Source organism: Dreissena polymorpha, chromosome 2, assembly GCF_020536995.1.
Source record: "Dreissena polymorpha isolate Duluth1 chromosome 2, UMN_Dpol_1.0, whole genome shotgun sequence".
NCBI lineage: Eukaryota > Metazoa > Mollusca > Bivalvia > Myida > Dreissenidae > Dreissena > Dreissena polymorpha.
Window position 1 is genome coordinate 87,581,590 of NC_068356.1, and position 13,351 is coordinate 87,594,940.

Here is a 13,351-nt window from a genome sequence, read left to right on the forward strand (position 1 = left end):
ATTTACGATAATCAACACATCTGTGATCATGATCATGATTCAAAATTGAAATTCAATATATACCTTCATTCTCGTATTACAAAATACTACAAAGGCTTTGCAAGTTAGGTTTCGATTTTAATTGTTTTCTCTACTTCGCATGATGTGTGAAGCATGTGTCTTTGACTTTAATGCTATTATTTATTTTATTAAAATTTAAACTTAACAATTTTCAATAGGCGGTACATTTAACTATAGCTGAACACACGTGCTATTTCATGATTGACTTTCACAAGTTAACATACTTCACCTGGACTTATAATTGCCGGAAATACGCGTGAGCATGTTTTTTTATTATATATGTTTTATATTTTGATCTAGTGATTCATCGGTATGTTCAAATATTCTTACACTAATGTATCCTACCTTTTCTGTATGTTGCTATGGTATAATTATATCTTAAATAGTAACTTTTATGTTGGGAAAATACAAACATATTTATGATCGTGGTTTAATCAACTGATTTGAAAGAGGACATATCAAGCACATCTCATGTCTACATGCATTAAATAGTTTTGCAGTCAACATACCGAAATGTTCAGTTAACCGATTGCATCGTTTGGAAAATGTTAACCTGATTTTTTAAAATGCTTTTTTCATGGCATAAATCGTACGATTTTAGTTTTTGCCTGCCAGTTTAACAGTATATTTGTGGTTACAAACCGGAGGAACGTCATGATAATTGTTATGTTCTACTCGAACAAATTAAACTTTGAACTGCGAGGGTGGCGGCTATTAGCGTAGACGTATTTATATAACTCGCGATAACAATCTGTTGACATGTTCGACGGCTTACTTTGGTCTTTTGCTAACTATACCCAGTAGTGATTGCTCGCGCAAAACAGTGTTCATAAGCAAGATTCGCATTCGTTTTTGAAATCTTGACCAGTTAAAAGAACTACAACATTTTTGTGAGCGATACGATGCGAACATAAAATAAGCGACCCAACCCAAAATAAAATAATGACACTTAAATATGAACACTAGCCGGTAATAGTAATAGGTTAACCGTTAATGGTGTTTATTACTTGTTGCATCACAAGTAAATAGTTTATTTTTATTTAGTTTAGTTTTAACCGAAACTGAAATATCCGGGCCCGGAATATAATGTAGTTATTAACACGGATTTTTATAGCTATTCAGTGCATTCTATGAATTTGTTTTTTAATAATTTCAATTCCCTTATTTGTAATCAGTGCAAATTTTATTGAAAGAAAATGCAGGGTATGCGTAATATTATCCGACCTGATCACAACCCTTTACGTTGTAGCCTGCTTACAATAGATCAGTTTCACGCTTTACAATGATTTTGCCCATGAACAATACGTATGCATTAAGTTGCGTGACTGTTCTTCCATTGTCATTCTCTTATCTAATGTGCAAAATACTTCTCAAACGGTACATTGGCGCATTATTTTGCCTTTGTTTCAAGTATGCACATAAATGCAATTCGATGATAGATTTAAACATTGGAATTCACGATTTATAAGATCAACTAAAATGATCTTAAAATAAAAACATTTTAATGTTTGGATTCGAACCACCAGATTAAAGGCTTCCGTTTTAAAAGCGCAGATATTAAAATTGCCTTGTGATTGTATTATTTTAGTTAAGTCTGCCTTGCGCCATTTATATTAAAGAAAAATTTATACACCTATTTGTATTTGTTCACCTAGCACTACAGACGATTTAGATAGAGGATATATAAAACATCACCTAGCATTACAGACGATTTAGATAGAGGATATATAAAACATCTTTTTGCATTTTAAGTGATTGCTTAACTGAAAAATGACGTCACGACAGAAGAGAAAGTTATTTTCGCCAGGACGCGTTCAACAAACACCAGCTAAGACGGTTTATGACAATAAAAAGATAAATACATTTTTGCAAAGGTAATTACCACAGCACAATGCATCAAATGCACAATTGTAAAACGTTATATGTCTATGAACTTTTGTCTCAACTGCATCATAGAGGTGGAATCCGAACGTACAACTTTGCGCACTTACAGCTCTACACATGCACTCGTGCTAGTATGCCGTGCACACTGATAACTCTTCACAAGCGCTCGCACAGTTCTCCACATGTGTTCATGCAAGTTATAACTATGGAATTGACCCTTATGGCGTTAGTTGAGGATCATGTATTGTCAGGCTTTCTTTGGTGACAAGCTAAATGGGCCGTACATGATTTAAAAAATGTCAAGTTCTGTGTTTTGTTTGCGTACATGTTAACAGTATTTCAATAAGCATTTCAAATATTTTTAATGATGCTAATGACAAATATTGTGCAAAGTCTACATCTTTGTATATAAAACGTTTGAAATGCAATTAATTTGTAAACGTACATGTTGACAGTTATTACATCTGTATCATTTCAAAATCAAAATCATTTGAAATATATCGACAATATAGTAGTCTTCAATGAATTTTCATTAAATGTCAGGATTGACAGTTGTCGTGTGCGCACGTGAGGAACAAAGTATTTCGGATCAAACATCTGGGCCTGCGTATGTCTCGTGTTGTAATGCTTGCTCTTTCTAGCAAACCACTAGAATTATATAAAATATTCATATTGTATCCCTCAAAATATTGTCAATAAGTTTTCACGATGTATTTAAGAAAAAAGTTTCGTACCTGTTACGTATAATGATTGCCTTGAATTTGTACAGCATCCATGCATACCAATCCTGCTACACTTTCTCCAGCGTTGTGCTTGCTTTCTAGCTTCTTGGAGGTATAAGTGTTTTAATATCACTTCAAATAATATGATTCGCATTTGCTTCGTAATTGATCAGCAATCACTAGCATGATTAGAAAAATAAATAAATTATTATTCACGAATATGTCGGTAGTTCTGATAAGAATCCATTATAGGTCATTTTTGTGTTTACTTTGTTTAAAGTTATATTACTGAAGTGTTGCTGTTTTGCCATGTGAAACTGGTTTAAGAAGTTCAGATAATGAAGGATCTTTTCAGCTCTGTAAACTGTGTCGAGCGGTTTGGTTAATTAGTCTTGCTTAAGGGATACAGTACGTTCGATGTGCGTATGTTAATAACCATGTTGTTATACGGATACAGGTTTATAGTTAATTTCACAAGTGTGATTCAGTTTGTTTGTCTTTCCCTTTGGCAATAATTTGGTCGATTGGATTTCCTGTTTTTAGGACGACGTTAGTAGCAAGCGAAAAATACCACCATAAATATGTCCGTTTTCCGATTGCAATCCATACATATACGAAATAACTTAATAACTGCTCGACATGTTTAAGCACGTTTAATTTGAAAAATACAACAGATTGTCTGATATGATACAAGTTAGATCAACTTTTGTTACAACATACTAAATATTTATTTGCTTATAACTGTTATATTCACATGTTTACAAGACTTTCCCTCCCTGTAATATTGCTGGAATTTGATTAATGCCGTTAAAACAATAATTATTAAGATCATTGGTAGATAACAAAAAGAAGAATATATATGAAACTGATAACACTTCCCGATGATATGCTTTGTCAGTGTATTAGTTAATGGTGTGAAAACAAATTATTATTCAATGGATCATACGTCATTGAAAGTCAATAGAGCAGACTTGACAAATATGTGAACGTCAATCCTGTAGATATACTGCCTACAAAGATTCATCATGTCATGTTTGGATCAACAGTTCATTGGACCTGTCACAGAAAGGCATTTTTTTATTAAAAAAATATTTTATTTTTCAAAGTAATATATCTGCCGGAATATTATTTGGAGCGGAGCAAACTGAAATAAAAATGGCGTGTCCCTCCAAAAGGGGGGGGGGGCTTCATTTGAAGTGCCATAATTCGTACCATAAGTGTCCGGAAGAAAATGCGTAAAGGGGGTTATTATTATTGATACTGCAATAACTCCCAGAATAATCAGAATGAGATAAAACAAAATGCATATGTCGTTCCTTAGAAAAAACTGCATATAAACTTTCTTCGAATAAGGATCATTAGTTCCTGAGTTCTTGCGCAGAAATAAATCATTAGTTAAATGACATATTTACATCCAAACGACAGTAATACCCTTAAAACTTATTGGACAAAAACGACAAGATAACGACGCGCATATTCAACATAAAGGGATGCTCCATATCAAGTTTCTTATAATTCGGATCATATGTGTCTGAAACATCGCGCGAAATAAATTAAATTTCAATACAAACTTGTAATATCATTGGAACTGAACGAACTTATAATTATGCGCATGTCCTCCATATAGGATGCTACATATCAAATTTTATCTAAATCTGATAATTCCTGTATGAGGTATTTCGCGGAACTATTAAGTGTGTTTATTATTTTATGCTTTCCGATGGTTTATAGAGAAATATCAGTGAATATAAACTGATATTTCATTGTTTCAAACAGTGAAAAATAACAGTGAAAATTGTCGAAAATTTTCTTTTTGTATTTCCGGAATTATTTTTAGATATCTTTGGTTTCCCCGCTGTGACCCCCAATTAAAGACAATTTTACTAAGGGCGACTACTCTGAATTGATGTTTATAAAAACATACGGATTAGCTTCATTTAAAAATACATGTAATAAAAAGCGGGGCGCCCAACGGGGAATTCTATTTTTCAGAATGGCTAAAAAAACCACAAAACTCATTTGTTAGAATAAAATAAAAAGAAAATTTGTTGGATTTGGTGGAATATCGATTTTCATTCACTCGTGATAATATAAAACTAAATATTAAATAAAATAGTTTCTCTCGTTGCTGCGTCACTCGTGAACATATCATTTTCTATGTTCACTCGTGAATTAAAATCGATATTCTACGGAATCCAACAAATATCCTCTATTTAATAAACAAAAGACAACCACTCATTGAAAAAATGATCTGGAATGACATGGTAATGAGGTTTATATCTTAGCAAGTTGCATCAAATTTGGTTCAAATGTCTACTATCTCGCGCGGAAACGAAAAAAGTGTGACAGACGGAAAGACGGAAGGATGGATATACGGACATACGGACATTGAGCAGGAATGAAACGATTTTCTTCTAAGACCTACGCACACGCAAGTCCATCCAAATTAGATTTCGGTCACACGGGAAATGCGGCAACTATATGCTCTTCCCTTTTAGGAATCATAGAAATGTGGTATCAACATGAAATTATATATTTAATGAGACAAGTGATCATGCATGTTACGATGCTCATTATGTAATGGGTCTTGTTTAGCCTGTTTGTGTTTAACATAACGATACGTTCAACTCAACTTCTTACTATGCGTGCTGGCGCAATTATATAAGTCATTATCTTCAGTAACACTTTCGTGCGATTTGACTTCAATTCGTTCGCCCTCGGTATTACTGCGGCCAACGTGTTTGTAGATTTGTTATATAATGTATGTACTTTTTGAATGTTTAAAGTATTTTTTTAAGTTATTCATAGGCATCGCAACAATATATCTTAAATTAAAATATAATAAAATGCATTTGTTGACAAAATATCAAAATTGAAAGATTTTCTTTACCAGAGTTAAATACTTTCGGTTAGGGGGAGATAATATAGGAAGACTTATATTTCAATCGGGTCACTGCCTTTCGAAGTGAGTGTGTGTATTTTGTGTGTGCGTGTTGTTTATTAACATATTAAGATGTTGTTTAACTTCACAGTTTTATCATTTATCATGATTTATATTAAGTCCTAACCAAGAAGGCCAATTGAAAAATGCTACAACGCGTTCCCTGACAACCACATCCGATCATAAACGTCCTAAAACCAGCCAAGATTTAGAGGTAAATTTGTTTTCGTTAAAAAGTATGTTGAAAAGTAAACAATTGAGATGTTATAAACAATACATTTGTGTTTATATTATCTAGAGGGAATACTTTGATTTGAACAACGATATTGAACACCAAAGAACATAAATTGTTCATGTATTTATGTTGTATCTAACACGCGTATTACCTATAAGCGAAGTGCATACTAAACTTAAGTAGGCAGTATTACCGCGAATATCAGTGAAACTTATGGATGCTCCGCGGGAGTGTCAATGGTTGGGATGATTGATCCCCCGGGAACAGGAAAAAGGTATGTGTTTGTGATCTACAGTACGGAGCAATCGGACCATATGCGAATCACACCTAGACTAAATCATGGCAATTTTCACATATATTTCCCCTTAAGTTCAAGTGAATTTGTACTGCAGTTACAAAATATCCATACTTACTGAAAGGTCATTGAAGATGATTGAATCGAAAGTATGCACATGCCCAATCTATGAAGGCACTGAATATAAAGAGGCGAAGACGGCCATATATTACATATCATTGTCATAAAATGTATTTGTTAACACGTATGTCTCCTTCGAAGATGTAAGATAACTTGTTTTGCCCCGGTGCGTTGGAAGATCGAATTGCTTGTCAGTTGACTTTTCCTTAGACGTATGCTTCCGCACTTGATGTAAATAACGGGTTGACATATGAGAATTTAATTTTTGTGCAGCCTAGTCAGGAGGAAAGGACGACAACTATTGATTTCAAGGTCAACAGTTTAAAGTCCAGGCAAACTGAAATTAGTTTACAACATATATGTAAGATCTTCCATAGTTAAAATCCTTTTATTTAATTCCAAAAATAAATGGCGACGCCGCTTGTTGTTTGTTTTGAGATCGAGAGGTAACGTTCATAGTATTTCATTAAATAAATTTTCGCCCGAATTATATAGGACGCTTGTAATTGCGATAAATGGTTACTCGAGAAAAAGGCAATGTTATATTCTGTTGAGGTCCGCGTCTTAACAGCCCATATCGATCACTCTGACTGAAGTTGGGGTCATATATTTTTAACAAGCATTTCATTATATTCTCATTAAATCATTTCATCATTTTGATTGAATTTCAGGGAAAACTACTATGTGTGTTCAAGACTAACACACCAGATTTGGCAATCGTGAATCATGACACACTGTGGACGTTGTATCATACCGTAAGTAAGATACATTTAGCTTTTATACCTTTGAAATAAATATATACATTAGCTACCCGATATTTCTTTTTAAACAGTGTCGTGCGTTGATTTGATTGTATAAACATACTTTTTATGTGAATATTGTACTTCGTTTGTTTACACAGGTTCTGAACAAAGGAGGAACCACAATTGAAGAGTTCGTAAGAAGTCGAATATCCTATAACAAGGTTTTTATACTTGATTTTGTATTTTACAACAAAATATCAAAATATATTATTAAATATGTTTAAGTTCATAACGTAGAATTAATTATAGGATAAATATAGGAATTTTCTTGTTTGTTTTAATCTTAATTACTCTTTAACTTTTTAATGTTAAATAGAGCAGCATATTAGTTTTATATATATATATATATATATATATATATATATATATATATTTCACTATCCCGTACGTTTATCTGACATCAAGGTTTTACATGAAAAAATTGTAGCTATTTTTTCCGTTTTGTTTATTTAAACACATCAGCTAAAAAATGTTCAAGTCCCTAACCGATAATACAATTTTAGCCCTGTCCATATTTGAGATTATCATGATTATAATCAATGTTTAATTCTTCGTATGTTACGTCCTCTTTGAACTATTTTATGTACACATGTCATTACAATGTACACAACAAATCGATATGTTAGAGATGGTCAAACATTTTAGACGAATTAGGGATGCTCTCAACGGTTTTAATAAATAAACATACAAATAGCTAGCCTCGCCTATTCCTACGCCATACATGTATCAGACTCTTCAAATGATAGCAAAATTATAACCTTATTTTGTCTATTTATAGCTTTTGTAATTGTTCTTTATTGCAGGGTAATAGCAACATTGAACAAAAAGAATGTGATGGTACTGATAAATCTTGTGAGTTGAGTGCAGTTGGGGCCTTTATTGCTGAAGCTCTCAATGATGACCAACTTAACCCCTACAAAAGTCACACAACTCACACAAGTAGGTGATAGTTATCTTATTATATGCCATAACGTAAACATTGCATTGGAAGTTTGTATTTTAAAGATTTAAAGTCTCTATATATTTGGAATGATGTGTGTTAAAGAACAAAACCGTAAAACATTTTTGTGAAGGTAAATGGATTGATACAATATATTCAGCATTCTAGTTGAACGAAGGCTAAACATGTATACGCAAAATACCAATTATTAAACCAATTGTATTTCAAAAGACCAAGGTTAACTGAAATGTTTTATTTATTAATTACATAAAACGATTAGATGTTGCATCGATGTATATAAGGATATGTATGAATAAGAGGAGTGGATTGTAATAATAAAGTAATAGTTTTGATGTTCGTTAGTGATAACCATCCCTTGTCAATATAACTTTACTAGTTATCTGAAAAAAACACGACGTGTTTTGACTGCTTTCTTTCAATTAAGGAGATAAGACTTGTAACACATCACGCAACCAAGAAGAAAACGAAGACGACATTAAGAAAAATGTTCTGAACTTATTTTTATTCGCCATTTTGTTCAACCGCGAAGAACTTGCAGAAATAACATGGACTCATTGCAAAGATCACATTGGTTGGTAGTTTGGCGGCAATTTTTTACCTTTTCGCAGTATTTTATACAATTAAGTTTACATTACATTGAGTGTTTCGTGTTTAAAACGTTGGCTTTGATTTAAAATGTCTGCTACTACTGCATATGAAATGTGACGTCTAGATAAACGCACACTGTATATTCCCCGACAAATATTTGTTTATATATGAATGCATATAATCATAGTTTAATATTGAAAGGTGCCGCCCTGATAGCCAGTTCTCTCCTCAAGAAGTTATCAAAGATAGCCAAGATGGCGGCTGAGTTTGACATTGCTGAGGATATTTTAAAAGTGTCGATGTTAGTAAAATATTGTTGATATATTACTGAACAACGGCTAAAACGTGATTGGTACATTTTCAATGTTATGTCAATTTAAATTTAAACATTTATAAGTACTTTGGAGATGACTCAAGTGTGCATTGTTGTTGATTTTAGCGCATTTTTGATATACATGTGCAGATTTTGTTTTAGGAAATATGAACAGAAAGCGTATGATGTGTTAACATTATGCTACAAAAGCAATCAGGGAAATGCGCATAATTTGTTGATTCGGAGACTTGACGAACCATTCGGTTCAACAACACTTTTGGATATCGCTTATGCAAACAATATGTTCACTTTTATGAGCCACACATGCTGCCAAACTAAGCTGAACCTCATTTGGAGAGGAAGAATTGCGATCTTCACGCACAGGTGGCAGGTCAGTAATTTTGAATACACTTATTCTACTTTATATATGATTTATGTATGGGCATTTAAAATTCCCCATTCTCGGTAATGTCGTTCTGGATGTCTGTATACATATTTCGTTTCTATATAGGACACATTTATAAAACAATCGACTCGCCACAAGATGATAATAAATAATACTGATCATATATTTTTCTTTAAAAGTGTATATACAATTCTCACCTTACTCCATACCTTAATTTTACTTTACTCTTCTAAAGAGATGATAAAATCGTGTCTACTGCTACTTTTGTAACCCTTAAATATGCAACAATTCTGTATGTGTTTTTTCAGATTTTTCTGGCGATTTTTTTTCCGTTATTTGTTTTTTGTATCAAGTTTAGACAGTCGAAAATTGCAAAAAACAAGAGCGACGTCAAAAAGGTAATACAATATGTGTTTTTCTGTAATGGATATCTACTGATTTAGCACTTCATCGGTGAGTTATAATTTTTAAGCAAACACTTTCTTCACCTTGTAAACATTGTGCAGTTGTATTTCAAGTATTTTGCGTTGAGTGAAATTGATTGTATATACACGACACAGATAATTATTACATTTTTGTTAATAAATTGTTTTAATAATGTAATTTTGCTTTTTTAATTTTGCGTTATCAAAGGCGGTAAGAAAATTGATAAGCACATGCAGAAAAAAAAATGAAATTATTCTCTATGGATGATTTAGGATCGTCATTTATGGCGAATGTACATCTTTCATAATTTATTATGTTTATCAAAACCTGCTTACAAACATCAATAAGAAACAAACCAGCATTATAACTTATCACAGCAAAGGAAAACTAAACGGTTTTTCATTGTAATCATACATACATGTGTTTATTTTTCAATATTAAAACACAATTTAAATTAGTATATACACATTATTTATCAACACGTTAACAAAATATATCAGGAAAAGGATTTTAGTAACACATTATTCTTAAGTTAGTTTCAAGTCATTTTGAGAAATGACTTTTATAATTATTAAGCGTTGAAGCTTAAATTAAAACCTTAAAAATAGTATATTAGAACATCGTAGTACGATCAATAGAAACTAGATTGAAGTGTTGTATACATGTTTATAGAACTCGATACAGGTTTTCGTATAAAAAAAAATTGGGCTTGATTGTTTATACATTCTCCGTAAAGATATGCCTTTATTACGCTACTCGCATATTTTTTATTAGATATAAGTACACAAAAAAGCGAATCATAATAAACACACATCGTGTGTTATACTACTAAATTTTTCTTTAAAAAAATATATAATAAATTCCAGACAGTTAGAGCGTGATGGAAAATAACTAGTCCTATTATTTTGTTCATGTTCAATGTGAAATGACATTCGATACTTTAAAATAAGAAAAAATATAGATCAAAATATTTCCGTTACTGTTTGTATTTTGTTGTGGAAAAAATGTTGATGTGTTTTTTAAAAAGTTATAAAGTGGTTGAAATAACTTTTAGGTGAACGACAATACTATTGCCACTAGTCAGAAATCGATACAGACCACTTATTCTGTGCGTGCATGTGATAACGAGGACGAACACGCCATTGGTATAGGAAAAGCGTTGATCTACTTGTACACTGCGCCGATTTCAGTTTTTGTGGTTAATAGTGTAAGAGAACTTTGTTCAATTCTGAATGTCAGTTGAACATCACGTTAAATACGTTTATTCTTGATTAAAAAATCAGTCTGCCTGTACTAATGAAGATAGTGATACGATACCCCAAAGACCATTATGCCAAGCTTCCCCATTTAAAACATACATTCCCTTTCTTTATTGATTTACAAGTTTCAATTTTTAGCTCGGCTGTTTTCGGAGAAAACCCGAGGTATTGTTATAGCTAGCTCGTCGTGTCGTCCACCGTCCGACGTCTGCCGTCCAACGTCCGTCGTCCGCGTCTTGCTAAAACCTTGACATATTGCTCTAATATCAAAGTGCTTCCACCTACAAATTTAAAACGTCATATGTAGATGCACCTTGATGAGTTGTACACGCCACATCCATTTTTGGGTCACAAGGTCAAAGGTCAAGGTCACTGTGACCTCTAAAAAAAATATTCTGACAAGCTTTAATTTATTCAAAACTGCACCCGCAGCCGAGCGTTGGTACCCGTTATGCGGTGCTCTCATTTTACATAACGGCAGTTTATGTATAAAGGCTCATTCCATTAGTTTAATTGATGTTGTGATCTCAATCAGGTGTCGTACCTAGCATTTTTGGGACTCTTTGCCTACTTCGTGTGTGTGGACCTCAATGAAAATATGACGTTCACGGAATGGGCCGTCTGGGGTTGGAGTTTCACAATGTTCTGCGAGGAGTTCAGACAGGTACATACAGGTTTTATTTGCATTAAATGTAAACCAACTACTGCATAGCAACGGTTAAAATTGGTTTGTCGTATTTAAAAATAAGCATAAGTGATAGCTCTAATTGGGACGGTCAATTCACCTACATTGTATCCTGTATTATATAGTCAAATGTATTCTGGCTAAAGGCTAATGTCCACAACAATTTATATCCTTACTTTGCTTGTGGTATTTATGGAAATAGCAATATCTTGAAACTGGTAATTTACATGGTTTTATGATCTGAAATAACAGTGAAAACGCACACAATAACACTAAAACATGATTAATTTTTATACATAACAAATTTTAACCATACGAGATCATATACAATATGTTATGTCAATCCTGGATGTGAACATATCCGTTTTACATTTACAGATGATTAACAGCGGAGGACATACCTTTACGGCAAACATCCGGAAGTGGTTTGCATTTCGTTGGAACATATTCGACATGTTTAACTACATGCTTTTCATAGTCACAATTATTATGAGATTTCGGCTGACTGGTAAACAATTCGACATAGTGCGTTACTTTTACAGGTATGTGTGAACATTGCGATTTCTTATTGTTTTTATGTGGACAAATCTTAACAAAAATGCTTTAATCTGCGCCTCATTCACACAATAATTTACATGTGTAATTGCGAGTTCAAAATTAAGTGTACATATCTTAGTCACTATAAGTGTTTAGGGCCATAATCAACATATATTATTGATGATGAAAAAGAAAAACTTGAAATTGTCTTCATAGTATGTTGAACAACTCAGCTTGGGAAATGCACTTACCTTCGTGTAATTAGTTCATACATGCACATGGTTCCGTTATTTCCAGTTTCACAGTGGCGACGTTTTCCCTTCGTTCTCTGCAGAATTTATTTGTTGAGAAGAATATTGGTCCGAAGGTCATTATGATCAAGAAAATGGTAATATAGCATATAACTCTACATACAGTTCGCGTAATTTGAGCACACTGAAATACCAATTTCCTCGTATTCCTATTTAACGTTCGATGTATACGTAATTGAAAATAATACATGTTACCTTTTCTAAATTTTTCAGATGATCGATTTATTTATCTTTTTGGGCATCTTGTCGGTGTTTCTGTTTAGCATCGGTGTGATCTATCAGGCGAGTTTATTTCCAAACTCGCCTGCAGCACCAAAATTGTTAGAAAGTCTGATCTACATACCGTACTGGCAGCTGTTTGGAGAAGTTACATTGGGATACTTGGAAGGTTGTTGTTATGTATTTTTGTAATTTAAAAATGGTATGAGACAATCCCGTGTAACACACTTGCATTTAAATACGTTTGTTGTTATACTTTGATTTTTCAAAAGTTTTTATAAAATACACGTTCAAAATAAAACAAACACATATGATGCTCAGTGTCTTGGCAGTCAACCTTGTTTACGTTGTACATTCTTGGACTTATTCAAAACGTATCAAATATACGACGATGATCAGTTTTACAATGCATCAAATCATAAAAAATATATTGACATGATGCAGGGGATGACATAGATAATTGTACACGAGATGAAAGCATATGGCGTCCGGCTGGTGGGGTTGGTCGATGCCCTGAACATAAACCATTGGTTCCTTTCCTTGGCGCCGTGTACATGTTCCTGACCAACATACTATTGGTCAATCT